A 16,494-nucleotide genomic window follows, 5' to 3' on the forward strand; every position below is an offset into this window, starting at 1 on the left:
AGGAAGGAAGGAAGGAAGGAAGGAAGGAAGGAAGGAAGGAAGGAAGGGAGGAAGAAAGGAAGGAAGGAAGGAAGGAAGGAGGGAGGGAGGGAAAGAGGGAGGGAGGAAGGGACTCCAATGTATTGAACAACAACAAAAGTTTGGTGTGAGTCTAGGGAAGTCAAATTTAAAAAATCTGCTTGACTTGGTTTCCCCAAATGTAAAATGTGGACAATAATATTATGTCTCAGAGTTGTTGAAAAGAATGATGAGAAAAAATTTATAAAGCACATAGCCTAGTACATGGTAAGTGCTTAAAAAGTGCTTATTTCCTTCCTTTTCCTCTAAATCTCAGTCTCCCCATCTGTGAAAAAGAGAAGACTGAACTTTCCCCTAAGGGCCCCTTTAGCTCTAGCATTGTATATTCTATTATTTTAATCCCCTGGTGTGAAGCTGGAGGGATCTAGTATGGAATGATGACAAAGTACAAGGAGGGAGTACTTTAAAAACCTGGGGAAAAGCTGAGGGACATTATGAAGAACCTTTCCTAAGACATGAGGCAAGCCACTTGTGCACCCAAGCGGAAGGAGGTGGAAAAGGCTGAGGGAGGGAAGCATAGTACAGTGAAAATTGTACCAGAATTAGAGGTTTGAAGTTCCAAATCCAATGGTAGGGACAGCTAGGGTGGCTCAATGGACAGAGAGCCAGACCTGGAGATAGGAGCACTTGGGTTCAAATGTGGCCTCAGACACTTCCTATGTGACTAGACAAGTCACTTAACCCCTTTTGCCTAACCCTAACCACTCGTTTGCCTTGGAACTTAGTACTGATTCTAAAACAAAAAATAAGGGTTGTTTTTTAATCCAATTGTGTTATTTCTTTCTACGTCTATGGCCACAAGTAAGTCACCCAAACTCTCTGGGTCTCGGTTTCCTCATCTGTAAAGTGAAAGCCTTGGACTAGGTGATCTCTAATGTCCCTCCCAACTCTAAATACTATAAACCCTCAAGTTCTCCCTTTGAGGACAAGGCTGGCCCCATCTGCCCTCTCCATCCTGCCTAACCCAGCAGAAAAATGGAAGGGAAAGTAGGAAACATCCTACTAGGCAGCAGCACTCCTGGGCACATGCATTAATTAAACTTCTGGACTCTTTAGAGGGGGACAGTCACGGCATTTGCTGATGGAATTTTAATCACTGCCTCACAAGACAGTGCTGTCGGGCACTGTCCCTGGAGCAGGCTGGCAGCTCTACAGCTGAGGGCGTTCTCCAACCCTTTGGAGACGGTCCCCTTGGGTAAGGGCTTCCAGGCACCACTCTGGAGCATGCCTGACTCAAAAGCTGTTGGCTACTTGATCCTCCTGGAAATGGGGAGCTTGGAGATGTCTTCCAAGGGACAGCAGCGACTCAAAACTCTCCCTTCAAAGGCTAATTAAGAGCGATCAAGCCAGGGGCAGCTCAGTTACTGGTTTCTTCTTTCAGAGAGTCGGGTGCTGGATGGGATTCTGCTGACGCAGCACGCATCTACTGTCAACCTACTGTGCGTCCGCTCCTGTGCTTGTCCCTTTGGGGGAGATACCAGGAGGAGCGTGGTGGGAGCCCTTAAAGGACGGGGTTAGGAGTTCAGAGAACTGACTCAGCTTTTCCACTCACCCCCTTTGTGACCTTGGGCAAACTGCTTCTCTTCTCAAAGCTCCTTATCTTATAAAATTAGGGGAGAGGAATTATAATGAAAATAATAATAATAATAATAATAATAAATTTCTTAAGTATTTACTAGGTGCCAAACACCTTGCTACGTGCTGAGAAGACAAACAGAAAAATGAGACAAGCCTCTCAAGGAGCTCACATACTAATTGGGGCAGAAAATACATAAAGGGGGGTTTAGCTACAGGCCAGGCGCTGCAAAGCCCAAGGATTCTTAGGGCATAATGATAAGTCAGGTGACAAGGCACGAGGTCCCGGAGGGTATAAGCTGGGCAGGTGGTCCTCGGTCTTACCAGAAGGCTGTGGTGAGTGATTTCCTGCTCTCTGAGCAATGTGAGCAGCCACGTCTGGCTGGCAACTGGAAACAACTGGGGAATGATTATCCTGTCTACAAGAGGAACCACTACTGTGGAAAAGGGGGTACTGGGTCAGAGGGCTAGAGTAAAGGGGAGATTCTTTGTCCTAGACCTTCAGGAGCCTCTAATTCTATGTTCCTACCTGGAGAACAAGTGGTCAGTGCCTCACCAGAGGAAGTCAAGTCTGACTGCCTTTTAAAGGTAAGGAAACTAAGGAAAGGAAACTAAGCCCAAAGAAAGGGAATGACCAGGTCAAGATAATGTCATCTATAAGCTATTTTCCATCTGAAATTCTTAAGATTTTATAACCATTTCTGCTATTATTATTATTATTATTATTATTAGTGTCATTAGTATAGTGAGTAAGGAACACATGAAATAAACTCTGAAGAAGCTGAAACAGAATTCCAAGAGGTGCTAGGCTGTTAGAAAAGACTGTGAACCCTGAAGGGATTCAAAGAAATTGAAATACTTCCTAACAGTGGATTTTCTTTCACTACAGAAGTTTTCACAAGGGGGATGAACACTTACTGGAAAAGCTGTGGCAGGGCTCCCTACTTAGCTAAGGATAAACTCAGTGCCTTTTGATTCTCCTTTCTGCCTCTAAGATATCATGATTTCTCTGAAGTTATGGGTCCTTCTGGAAGTTGGCCCTGAGCTGTGCATGGCGGGTAGTTCTTTCCTGTACCTTTTTCCTTCCATTGAGTGCCTTCTCCTTCACCAGACTAGAAGCTCCCTGAGGCCTCAGACAATGGTTTCTGGAGCTTCACTCCCTGACAGGACTCCTGGTAAAGAACTCTCCAGGCAACGGGCCATCAATCTGAAGGTCTTAACTTTATCAATGCTTGACTTATCCAGAGCTATGACAGGAGAGACTCTTTGGGAGCCCTGTCTCCTCCAAAAGTCCTCCTCCCTTGATGACTGTTGCCAGCAATGTCTTAACCAAGGAGTAAAACTCTGAATCGTTCAATGACATACTTAGAGAGAAGGAATGGAGGGCTAGCTTCACCGAGAGGGATTGTAGACATGATTTAGACTTCTTCCAGAGAGTAGAATAGGATAAAGCAGGGTGAGAGCAATAAGGCTTTGGGAGACTCAAAGCAAGAGAATGTTTTAGTGCCTATAATACTGGAATTTGAGTCAGAAAAAAAAAAGAGGATTATAGTACTTAAAGCTAAAAAATCCCATCAAGGTGTCAAACATACTAACAGATGAACCAAATTAAAATGTAATTGGGAAATATTTACCAAAATAAATAAAAACATAATAAAACACAGATAACATTTCATTAAAAAAAAAAACCTTACCTTCCACCTTGGAATCAATAAGGAAGAAGAGGGGAAAGGGCTAGACAATGGGGGTTAAGTGACTTGCCCAAGGTCACAAGGCTGGGAATTGTCTGAGGCCAGATTTGAACCCAAGACCTTCCATCTCTAGGCCTAGCTCTCAATTCACTGAGTCACCCAATTGCCCCTACTCCCTCAAATAACTTAGCATTTTTAAAAATAAGGCAAAGATGCAGCAGGCAGGGACCCTTATATATGGTTTAGTGGTCCATTTCCTATATGAGTAAAAATGCCACTAAGATCATTCAATCTGACTACCTGGTTTTACATAGGGATAAAGAAAAGCTCATGTGATTTGCCCAAAATCACAGAGGCAGTAAGTAGAAGAGTCAGGATTTTAACATATATTTCCTCTGCCTTCAATTTTATTGCTTTTTCCAATGCAAATGACAAAGAGATCACTAAACAGAAAGCTAATCCTGCAGCCTCTGTTCTAACCCCATCAGTAGTGGGGAGCTCTCTACTTGCCAAGGTAGCCCCATGTCACTACTAGACAGTAGTAATTGTCAGAAAGTTCTTCCTTATCCTGACCTGAAATCTGACCCTCTCTAACTTCCATTTGCTGATTTGAGATCTGTTCTTTGAAACAGCACATAGAAGAAACTACTTCTTTCAAGTGTTCCTTCAACTACTCCCATCCCCAGTCTTTCTACTCTAGCCACACTGGTCCAACTGCCCCCCTAAACATTCCTTCTTCCATCCCAGGGCATTTCAAGGGGCCCCTTCCCAGACTGAGATGCAGTACACATTCCCCTTCCCAGCAGCCTGTGTTGAATTATGCAGGAAGCAGCATTCAATTTGCTTGGAGACAAGAGGAGATGATGTGTAAGATAAAGTCGTTTATTCCTGCCCTGTCTCTGAGGCTTGTTTTCAACTCAGTACAAGGCTCTTAACAACTTCCCTCCGGCCAGGAGGCCACTCACCCTACTACCCAGCACCCAGTGGGGTGCCCAACACATAGTAGGCACTTAATAAATGCTGGCTGAATGGGAAGAGCTGACTCCAAAGAGCCCTCACCCATCATTGCATCTCTATTCCTCTCTCTCCTACAGTGAGCTTCTCCACTGAGGCACTAGAGAATAATCCCCCATGGAGAAACAACAGTGACTGCAAGATGCTTTCACATGTCTAGCTAGGCTGGACCCCAAAGTTCAGTCCTACAAATGCTAGATTTTTGGATTTGGGATTTGGATCCCCCCAAATGGCTTTAAAGTCTAGGAGGGCCACAAACTTGCCTCTCCCCTCCATAAACCAGAGACAATTCCACATATAGCTCTTGAAGCTAGGCCACGTGAACTTGATATGTTTGCACAATAGTTACAGCACTCTATTAAGGAGGCCAAGGCAATCAATTTAATCTTCATGGGATTACTTGGCTTTGATACAGACCAAAGATTCTTAACCTTTTTTGTGTCATGGACCCTTTTGGCCATCTGGTAAAACCTACAGACCTCCTTTTAAAATAATGTTTCTAAATGCATAAGGTACAGAAGATTACAAAGAAAACCCATGATATTGAAATATGGTTATCAAGATATTCAAAGAATTTCATGGCTCTTCAGATTAAGAATTCCTAACTAGTCTATGGGCACCTGTCAGAGCCTAAATCCTGTCTGCAGTCTGAATCCTGACCTCAGCTACAGCCTGAACCCTAATCTTCCTACCAAATGGACCCATTCAGAGCCTAAGCCCTGACCCCTGATGTCACGATGCTGTTCTGATGGCCAGTGTTTAGATGGAAACCCAGTCCTGACAGTTTAGATGGAAACTCGGACATATTGTACTACTGAGTAAATGCATATAAAGTGTTGAAGCATCCTGACTGTCAGCTGTAACTGTGGCTATTACTAGTGGTGCTATTTTCTTACATGAAGATTGGCGGTATTATGTATACATAAGACCTGAGTCTGAGCCTGGATCAAAATACAAGAGACCTACAGTATTACAGTGTGACTGGGGACAAATTACTCAATTTCCTGATGGCTCAGTTATTCTAGCTATTGAATGGGAATAAAAGTTGCTCCCATTCCCTCCAGTGGGATAGGAAGAGAAGATGAGATAGACCAATTCGCAGATGAAAAAAAAAAAGGTGTAATCTAATCCGACCATCATCCCAGGAGGTAGGAGAAATTCTTCTCTTCTGTGCTACTGTCCAATTGGAAAACTCTACATGACAAATTCAAAATCTAGGTATTATCACTCTGTCTGCAAGCCCTTTATAGAGCCATTCATATCATAATAATACCTGACCTAATGAATACAAATACGTATATGTATAGATAAATATATGTTCATGTACAGATATATAGTTTGTGTAGATTGAGAAGTGAATTGATAAGCCTCTATTAAACACCTACAATAATGTGCTAGGAATTGTTTTGGGGATACAAAAAAAGAGAAAACAACAACAAAAACAAAACAATAACAGTAGAAGCCACATACAAAAAAAGTCCCTGTACTCAGGGAGCTCAAGTTCTAATGAAGGAGACCACAGGCAAACAGCTATGTACAAAAGAGAGAGACAGGATGAAGGGAGAGAACTAACAGAGTGAAGATACTAGAATTAAAGGGGATGAGAAAAGACTTTTTGTAGATGGTGGGATTTTAGCTCAGACTTGAACACACACACACACACACACACACACACACACACACACACTTCCTTGATAGTTTATGAAACATATTTTTGTCCCTTTTCTCACTGGGTCTTTACAACATTTCTTTGAGGTAGGTAAAGCAGAATGCATTTTCCCCATTTTAAAGATAAAGAGTCTAAGACCAGAGAAGGTTTGCAGATCTAGTACTAGAAAAAAATTTGGAGGACATCTAATTTAACTACTTCATGTTACAAATGAGGAAACCAAGGCCCAGGATGGTTAAGTGACTTGGCCTCTATCACATAAGAAATGTGTTGGGGGGGAGGGGTTAGGGTGATATTTGAACCCAGGGCCAGTGTTTTTTCTGTTGTATTAATGGTGCCTTCATGAATTTGCTAAAAAGGATAATGAGGGGGCAGCTGGGTAGCTCAGTGGATTGAGAGTCAGGCCTAGAGACGGGAGGTCCTAGGTTCAAATCCGGCCTCAGCCACTTCCCAGCTGTGTGACCCTGGGCAAGTCACTTGACCCCCATTGCCCACCCTTACCACTCTTCCACCTAGGAGCCAATACACAGAAGTTAAGGGTTTAAAAAAATAAAAATAAAAAGGATAATGAGCTGAAATTCAAATCCAGGTGTCCTAGTGCTATGCTTTTTCCCCATTCTCTCAGTCTATCTTTCTAGCTTGGTATAAGTGGCTAGAAAGATCTCTTTAAATTGTTCTTTGCAGTGCCCAGATCAATATCATCTCTGGAGAGGAAGAATAAATGAGATTTTGATTCTGGATATTGTCACTGATCACATAAGCTCTAAGACATCTGGGTAGTAAACAAAGACTTAACTATAATAACAACTCTTACTTGTATTGTGCTTTCAAGTTTATAGAAACACTTTCCTCACAGTCACAAGAGAGGAAGAAGGGGGAGGAGGACATGGGAGGCCACAAGAGTAGCACAAATGCCATATTCTCCATTTTATGGATATGAAAGTGGTGAGTGGGTTACCCATGATCACCTACCTAATAAGCATCCCCTTGATTAATAATAATTAATAATAATAGTAACATAAAACATTTACATGGTCATTTATGGTGCTTACAGGTAATTAACATACGTTACCTCATCAGATAAATACCTCATTTGAGAGGTTATAATTCCAGTGGACAAGAGCCCATAGAGGTAAGATGTGTACCCTTTTGCCTTTATGAGGATCTATTCTGATTTTATTGCAAAATGTTCAAATACTCATCAACACACTGAGAAAAGGATTGGACAGTAAGAGAGGGAGGGTTAGCTGAGGAGCTTCCACTCTTAAATGATGCTATTACAATTTTTTTTCCAATTACTCACTGAATTGGGATTTAGTCCCATGTTTGCCTCAATGTAAGTCTCTGTCTTTGGCTCCACAGCGAGTTCAGCTTCCAGGATCTTTTCCACTGGCATATCCTCATTAGCGCTGCTGGTTGACTCCACCTCGTTCTCATTCCGGTCTTTCCCCCTCTGCCTCTCCTCTTGCACAGCTAGAAAAGAGGAGGAATAGATGTGAGCTATAGATTCCATGCCCAGGAACATGGGAAAGGGCTGGGCTCCCTTGAGTCTTTTGCACCAACCTCCTAGCCAACAAATATGTCATTGCCTATGGGCCACAAGGTGGAACCTAGGTTCTAGCTACAAAATGGAAAGCCCCATAATCCAATCTTGCAGTGAAGGAGAGCCTTCTAGAAAAAAACTGCACAGGGGTAATCAATTCTCAATTATCCACTATTGTACCATAAGAAATGATGAACAAGATGAGTTCAGGAAAACCTGGAAAGACTTATATGAACTGATGCAAAATGAAGTGAGTAGAACCAGAACAGAGTATACAGTAACAGAAATACTATACAGTGATCAATTGTGAAGGATTAAACTATTATCAGCAAAAACAAAATTCCAAAATAACCCCAAGGGACTCATAACTAAAAATAAAACAAAAACACTATCCACAGCCAAAGGAGAAACTGCTGGAATCTGATGGCAAATCAAAGCTTTTCATGCTTCACTTTATTTCCTTCTTGAGTCTTTTATTCTATATGTGATATGTGTCTTCAGTCACAATATGGAGAATATGGAAATATATATTGCATAAAGGCACTGGTACAACCCGTTTTACCACTGCTTATACCCACAGAGTCTGAGATGGAGAGGGCAGAAAGGGAAAGAATCTGAATGGCAAATGTCAGAAAACAGTTGTCCAAAATTGTTTCTATATGTAATTATAATTTTTTTAAACTCAATTATCTACTCTCCGGACTATCCACTTATTTTTCATTATAAAACCCTGGCAGTCATTTCTTTGTTCCCTGAAAACATATCTCCACATTGTCAGATGGCATGCACAATGAAAACATAAACTCATTTTAATATTAGACCAAATAAGAATAACTTGCAAAATATCAATAATATGGAAATAGGTCTTAATCAATGACACATGTAAAACCCAGTGGAATTGTGCATTGGTTCTGGGAAGGAAAGAACATGAATCATGTAACCATGTAAAAATAATCTAAACTGATTAATTAAATAAAATTTTAAAAAATAACTTGCAAGTTAACCACTACAGAGGAGGGCAAAAACACACAGCTTGAATATCCCATATTGTTAGAGCAGGAAGTCCTATTAAAGACCACCCTGTGCAACTCTATCATAATTTTTCAGAATAAGAAACTGATCCATAGAGAGCTAGAGAGATTCAGCAAAGTCAGACAGCAAGTTAGAGGCAGAGCTGAGAGCTGAACACAAGTCTACTGATTCTCAATTGAATACTCTTTCCCTGATCGCACATTACTTCCAAAGCCAACTAAAAATGGGTTGGGAAATTATTTACTGTTTTTGGATTACTCAACTTGGGCTTCCCTTAATCAGTGTAGGCAATTCAGAGGACGATCCATCAGAGAAGGATAACATACTATGGGGGAAAGAGAATTGGATCTGGCGTCAGAGAGGACCTGTGTTCAAATCCAGACTCTGTGAAGTATGTGTGACCTTGGGTAAATCATTAAACTTCTCCAGGCATCAATTTCCTGAACTACAAAATAAAAGGGATTGAATTAGTCTCTAAGGTCCCTTTCGATTCTAAATCGGTGATCCCATGTCTGTACGTAAGTGTCTGCGCAAACTTCACTGTGAGAAGAGGCTTCAAAGAAAGACAGGAAAATGGCATCAAGCTACGAGAAGAGAATACACAAGGATCTTGCCAGATAGGATGAACCACCCACACAGGTTGGGTTTAATGGTAAGGAACCAGATGGGTGAGGCTCTGCGGTGGCGCCTTAATGGTGCCCACAGTGCGCCACTTGTAGCTTGGAGCGTCTGCCTTACAGAAGGGAATTCCTTGTGGTTGCTTTGAGTCACTGCCCCCACTCGGAGGGCCTGTACCCACCTCAGGTGTTGTGTTACCCATGCAGGAGAAAACACTGAGCCTGGGGCATTCTGCCACCCATCCCCCACGCACACCCAACCTGCTACGCCTCCTCTCTGCTGAGTCCTGGGCTCCCTCCACCTACCTCCCCTCCGGTTACCTGGGGACTCCGCCGCTTAAAGCTGGCAGCCTAGAGGAGGCAGAACAGCAAAGGGAACCGTGGGAAAATGAGGCAGGTTGGAAGGAGGAGAAAATTAATTTAGAAAAGGGATCATCAAGAAGGCCATCCATGTAGTCTTGGTGCCTTACACCTTGGCTTCCGCGGCAAGCTTGGGAAAAAGAAGGGATGGCTCTTCAGAGAGAAGAAATTTCAATTCAACAAACATTTATCAGGGGCAAAGCATGGTACTGTGGGCTAGGGATGAAAACACAAAAAAATACACAGAGCTGCCCTCAAGGAACCTGCATTCTCCCACAGGGAAAACAACTTGTGTAAAAAGTATCACACAACATCGTATACATTTTTGGATAAACTGTATAAGCATCTTTAATATTGGAATTATATAAGGAGGGGATGGCTGCGACATAAAAGAGATGCAGATAAAATGCTCCAGGAACATTTGAGAAGGAGAAGATGGGAATTAGAGTGAGGTGAGTGCATGCGCGCGCGCGCACACACACACACACACACACACACAGGAAGAGTAGGGAACACATACTGCCCTTGTTCAGTTGGCTTGCAAAGTCCCCTCTACTTCTTCTCCTCCCAGCAGAAGGGTCCGCTCCTTGCCTTGGGGCTCTTAAGAAAACCCCACAGGGTAGCTGGGTAGCTCAGTGTATTGAGAGCCAGGCCTAGAGACAGGAGGTCCTGGGTTCAAATCTGGCCTCAGACACTTCCTAGCTGTGTGACCCTGGGCAAGTCACTTGACCCCCATTGCCTACCCTTACCACTCTTCTGCCTAGGAGCCAATACACAGAAGTTAAGGGTTTAAAATTTAAAAAAAAAATTTTTTTATTTAAAAAAAAAAAAAAGAAAACCCCAGGGCCATGGAACTGCACCATCTCCTCACTTTTGCTAACCAATCCTACATATACAGACAGATGGAGGCCTGATCGGTTCTTTCCAGAGGCTGAGTTTGCTCCCCGTCCTTCATTCCCAGAAAACAAGATGTGAAATGCCCAAGCCATCTTCTGTGCCAATCCAGCTTTGTGCCAACTATTCTATCCCCTTCATTTCTCCAGACCCTCTCTGCTTTAGGTAGCTTTTATTCCTTCTTCCCAGTTGATTAATCCCTTGGGTGGTCCTGGCAAGGTTTTTCAGCATTGTTATTTCTGCAAATCAAGTGTTCCCTATCTCTCGCTTCCTTGACTTTGCTCCCATTAAACTGAGACTGCTCCTTCTTTTCTCACTCTGCCTGTTCAAAAAATCCTTTAAAGTCTGTAACAGGGGGCAGCTGGGTGTCTCAGTGGATGGAGAGCCAGGCCCAGAGATGGGAGGTCCTAGGTTCAAATCTGGCCTCAGACACTTCCTAGGTGTGTGACCCTGGGCAAGTCACTTGACCCCCTTTGCCTAGCTCTTACCACTCTTCTGTCTTAGAACCAATACACAGTATAGGTTCTAAGACAGAAGGTAAGGATATTTAAAAAATAATAATAATAATAATAAAGTCTGTAGCAAATGTCGCCTCCTTCAAGGAGTCTTCCTCGATCTTTCCAGGTTGGTGAAAATCTTCACTCTCTAATCTTACAATGACCTTCTCTTTAATGTACTTATCATATAGTTATTTTCTATTATGTCTTTTCTTGCTGTAAGACTGTATAAATTCTTTGGGGGACAGGATGGGAGAGTTTCATAAAATCTTGTCTCAAATGTGAATATAAACTGATGCATGCTGGGCGAACAAATCACAAGGATAACAGATTAAGAATTAGATGGGATTTTAGAGGACACTGAGTCCAAACTCTTCATTTTTCAGATGAGGAAAAGGAAGTCTGAAGAGAAATTTAGGGACTTGCCCAAAGTCACGTAGTTAAGATCTGAATCAGGTTCCAGTGTTCTATCCATGCCATATTACTTAGAAAATGTTTGCCGCTTAAGGGGAAAAAAAATTAAGAATCTGAGAACACACATATGTGGTCTGGGAAATGGAGAGAACAATAGCTCTAAAGTCAAAGGATCCAACTAAAGCCAACTAAAATGCTGTAGGGATTTATCTCCTGTTTGGAAATACCTATTCTTGGACTCCTCTCAGCTACTGAGGATGATCCAGGATTGATAGTAGATGGAAAATGAATAGGCAGGTAAGGAAAACATGGTCCAGCTGAAAAAAAGGAACTCGGCTAAGCAGCTCAGTCAATACAGAGCCAGATCTGGAGACAAGAAGACTTGAGTTCAAATCTTATTTCAGATAGTTCCTAGCCGTGCTATCCTAGACAAGTCGCTTAACCTCAGCTGCCTGGCCCTTACCATTCTTCTGCCTTGGAACCAATACTTAATATGGATTCTAAAACTGAAGGTAAGAGTTTAAATTTAAAAAAGGAGAGCTAGATTTGGAGTCTGAGAACCCGTTAGGTCAAATACTAGCTCTCCTGTGTAACTTTGGGCAATGCACTTAACTTCCGTGGTCTCAGTTTCCTTATTTGTAAAATGAGGGAGTTGGGCTCAGTGACCTCTAAGATCCCTTTTTCTGACTCTAAAAAGACAAGCTTGTGAATCTCCATAGAGCATCCCATTTCTTGTCAACTCCTTCTTGATTAACTCATGACAAGAAGCCCAGATAGGGCACCAGAATTCATATCCAAGTTCTGCCATTCACTACCTGTGTGGCCACAGGGAGGTCACTGGAGCTCTCTGGACCTTAGTTTCCATAACGCTAACACAGTGGGGAAAGGAAGAGAATAATCGATCTCTTAGATGACTTCCAGCTCTGAGCGCTGAGGCCCGTCACCGGTCCTGCGCTCAATGGCTGACCCAAGCTACGGGAGGGGAGAGCTTCCTGAGCTGAAAAACAGAAATCCTTCTCCTTGTCCAATGTTGCTCTGTCGAAAGTGCACGAGGCCACGTCGTGTCCGTGGCTCCAAATCTGGCCCTGCCACGCTGGACAGCAAGCAAGGGCACCGGGGGGGTGGTGAGGATTGATTAAACTGCGGAAACCCGAAGCCTTAAGTAGTGTACGCTGGAGCACTTTGTAAGACACAAAGAAAACACGCAGACACACACACACACACACACGCACACGCACACGCACACGCACACGCACACGCACACACTCGGGCTGTCCCTTCCCTGACCTCAGGAAACTCATATGAAGCCCAGTGAAAGGGGGAAGCCAAGAGTAAGCCTGAAGTTCCCATCCCGATCTTCCCTTTCAGGCTTTCACATCAGGGGGAAAAAGTTTCCGTATCAGCTGCCCATCCGGGCCTCCCTTCGTACCACCCCCATCTCTGGCCCCCGGTTTCCTAAGCGGGAATGTAGGCCGTTCAGCCATCCATCATTTGCCAGATCCTACCCTAGAGGGGCAGAACGAAGTGATTACTGTAAATCTAGCCCTGGTAAAAGGCTCTGGCTCCTCCGGGAGCCCAGGCACAATATAAAGATAAAATATGGTTATGTTTGCAAACCGCCAGGCCCGGAGTCACTGGCAGTCCATGCCACGCTCGGAGCACCCGCTCGCTCGAGTCAGCATTTTCCTGCAGCTCCGTGGGCTCGGCCCCAGGATTCTGAGGGGGCTTCTCCAGCTCTCCGCAGTTACCATCTGGAGCCGGAGAACTGAAGGGCAACAAAGACTTAGGGAGCAAGCTTACGGGAGGCAGAAAGCCTGCACGAGGGCCGCAGAGACTCACACGTGCTGAAGAGAGGAGGCATGGACCCCGGAGCTAGTTCTAGTTTGACAAATTCATTTTAGTCCGAGTAAAGTTTTATTCATACGTACATTTTTATTTTATTTTATTCAGAGTAAAGAACGGAGCCCCAGAGGAAGGAGGGGACTTTCCAGAGGTCACACAGTGAGTCAGTGGCAAAACCGGGGCTCCCTCTTTCTGTCTGGCCCCGTAGCCTTGGCCCAGCTTAAAGTTTGTGCTGAAGCCTTCCTCGACCAACAGTCCTGTTCCTTCTCTGGATTTCCGCTAAAGCGTACAATGTGTGCTGCTTATTCTGAGTCTGATTAAATACTTGCTTGTTCCTGTCTTATCAACACGCCTGAGTTTCTTATCTCCACAAACAAAGGCTGAAGTTCCTTGACAATTCTGTCTCCCCCAAAGTGCCCAGCACAGGGCTGGGGTTATTGCTATAGCTGGGTTGATTTAGTCCTGTCTGACCCTTGGGGGACTCCTTTTGGAGTTTTCTTGGTATGCGAATTTAACATAAATCTGTACCCTTCTTCCCTTTTTAAAAAGAAAGTTTTGAAAATTCATTTGGGTCCCACGTCCCATCCTTTGACTGGGTTAAGAAGAAGGCCTGAGGTTTTTCTGTAAAAGGAGGGAGCCTCCTGGCTCCCTGGCCTCTCCGAAGACCCTGGCCTCTTGTTTCACGTGACTCCTGGCATCCGGAAGACTGGCCCCTGACCCGAACTGAGGTCAAGTCTGTCCAACCAGAGAGACCCAGGAAAAGTGGCGTCACCTAGACCGAGTGAGAGATCGGAGAAGTCTGCCTTCTCTTTGCTAGGAAACAGCATGGTCTCTTGTTCCCGGCGGGGCAGCGCAGGGGCCTTTTCCTAGTGAAGGGGGCATGCGGTGAGTGGTCATAGCCAGCCAGCCACGAGATTATGTGCCTTTTCTCTCTCCAATATGCTTTCCATATTAAATAAATAACTATAAATTAATATACCATCTCTAGGAGAATTTTAATCTTCACGTTGGCAAAAATAATGGAGTGGTTTGCCATTTCCTTCTCTGACTCGCTTGACAGATGTGAAAACCAAAGCAAACATGAAGTGACTTGTCCAGGGTCACACAGATGGGAAGTGTCTGAGGCCAGATTTGAACTCGGGAGGATGTCTCTTTCTGTCTCCAGGCACGGTACTCTATCCACTATGTACCAAACTGCTCAGCTAGGCATATAGCAGAGGACTGATATATATTTATAATAAATCTACAAAGCAATAATCCCTTTTCTAAGCACCAAAAACATACACATACCTCTCCCTTTCCCATCCCAACAAGGATAAAACAATATGGCAAGTCCAAAGTACTGAATTCAAGAAAATTTACCTTCTGTCTTAGCATCAACACTAAGAATCGGCTCTAAGCACATGTAAAACCCAGTGGAATTGCTCATTGACTATGGGTGGCAGATGGGAGGAGGGGAAGAAAAGAACATGAATCATGTAACCATGGAAAAATATTCTAAATTAATTAATTAAAAATTTTTTTCAAAGTTAAAAAAAAAAAAAAGAATTGGCTCTAAGGTAGAAGAGTGGTAAGGGTTAAGCAATGGGGGTTAAGTGATGTGCCCAGGGTCATACAGTTACACAGCTAGGAAGTATCTGAGGTCAGATTTGAACCCAGGACCTCCTGTCTCTAGGTCTGACTCTCAACCCACTGAGCCACCTAGCAGCCCCACTAGTAATAAATTGTATTCCCAAATAGACCTCAAATTTAGCAGCAGATTGCTAAAACCCTGGTGTCTAGCAGAAGAATCAGGATATCCAGCATGCCAGGGTTATTGTGAGGGATGTCACATACCAACCCAATCCAGTCAAACTCAGCCTTTAGAGGTTTCCCAGCCATTCTGCTCTCTCTCACACTGGAGAGTCTTTTGTGTAGAAGGGACTAGATCTGCTGCTGAATCTCCAGATGCTGAAGTCTTCCCCTTGTCTCCAGGTCCAGCTCAGGTACCACCCCCTCCAGGAAGCTCCCTTCCTCTCCCCCTCACCCCCTGGGCTGAAAGTGATCCCTTCACCTCCTAACCTTTCATGCCTGTCTATCTGATCCCTCTCCCCTTGCAGCCATCCTCATCTGTGTCACCAGGGACAGAGCCCTGGGCCTGGAGTCAGAGGACCTAAGTACAAAATGCTGCCTCTGACATTAGCCTCCAGCAAGTCATCTAAGGAAGAAACAGACATTTATTAAAGACCTTCCATGTGCCGGGCGCTAGGCTAAGTGCTTTACACATATTATTTCATTTGATCTTCATAACAACCTTGGGATGTAGGTGCTATTAATATCTCTGTCTTAGAGGTGAGGAAACTGAGACAGAATTAAGTGATTTGCCCAAGGTCACAAATCAAGTAAGTGTCTGAGGCTGGATTTGAACTCAGGTTTTCCTGACTTCAGATCCACTTTGTGCCACCGAACTAACTTTGGGCCTCTCTTTCTTCTTCAACAAAATGAGGGGGTCAGACTAGTTGGCCTCCAAGTTTCCTTCCAGCTCTAGAGCTCGAATTCTGTCTCTCTATTGGGTTAAAAGCTCAATGAAGGCGCATTTTTCATCTTTATAACCCCCAGGACTAAGCTCAAGGGCATGAGCATAGTAGGTGTGTCTTTACAAATATTTATTAAGTTGAAGTGAGTTGAGTTATTTATGCCATGCCCATGCATGGCTTGCTTTAATATAACAAAATGACCTTGCTGAATGCAAGGAGGTATTTAATGATAGACTTTTATTTCTTTCAATAACCCTTAGTTTCTGTTGAAGTAACAACTCTAAGAGAGAAAGGCAAGAGCTAAACAAATGGGGTTAAGTGACTTGCCCAGGGTCACACAGCTAGGAAGTGTCTGAGGCCAGATGTAAAGCCAGGATCTCCCAACTCCAGGCCTGATGCTCTGTTCACTGAGCCACTTCACTGTCACCCTGATGACATACTTTCACTAACTATCCAACAGCCTTGCAGGGCTTCTTCTATGCATGAAGATAATTACAATGGGTTCATCTCTAAAATATCTCATGTGGATCATGACTAGTTACATAAACTACAACTCAACACACTTTCTGTCCCCACGCTCTCCATCCCTTGGCTTAACCATGATCCCTAGCTCTTCTTTACCCACTGAATTCCTACCCATTCTGAAAGCCCAATTCAAATGCCCTGTCCTCTTTGACTATCATTAGTCACAACCATCCCTGTTGAACTTTACACAGCCCTTCCTTCTCTCTCTCTCTCTCTCTCTCTCTCTC

General features: G+C 43.7%; 1 protein-coding gene across 1 annotated transcript in view; it reads left to right on the top strand.

Moving 5' to 3' along the window:
- Positions 1 to 16,494, top strand: part of AGBL4 (AGBL carboxypeptidase 4) — a 918,272-nt gene that overhangs the window by 120,831 nt on the left and 780,947 nt on the right. The gene's annotated exons all lie outside the window — the stretch shown is intronic.

The sequence above is a fragment of the Gracilinanus agilis genome, chromosome 4 (genome assembly GCF_016433145.1).
Source record: "Gracilinanus agilis isolate LMUSP501 chromosome 4, AgileGrace, whole genome shotgun sequence".
Lineage (NCBI taxonomy): Eukaryota > Metazoa > Chordata > Mammalia > Didelphimorphia > Didelphidae > Gracilinanus > Gracilinanus agilis.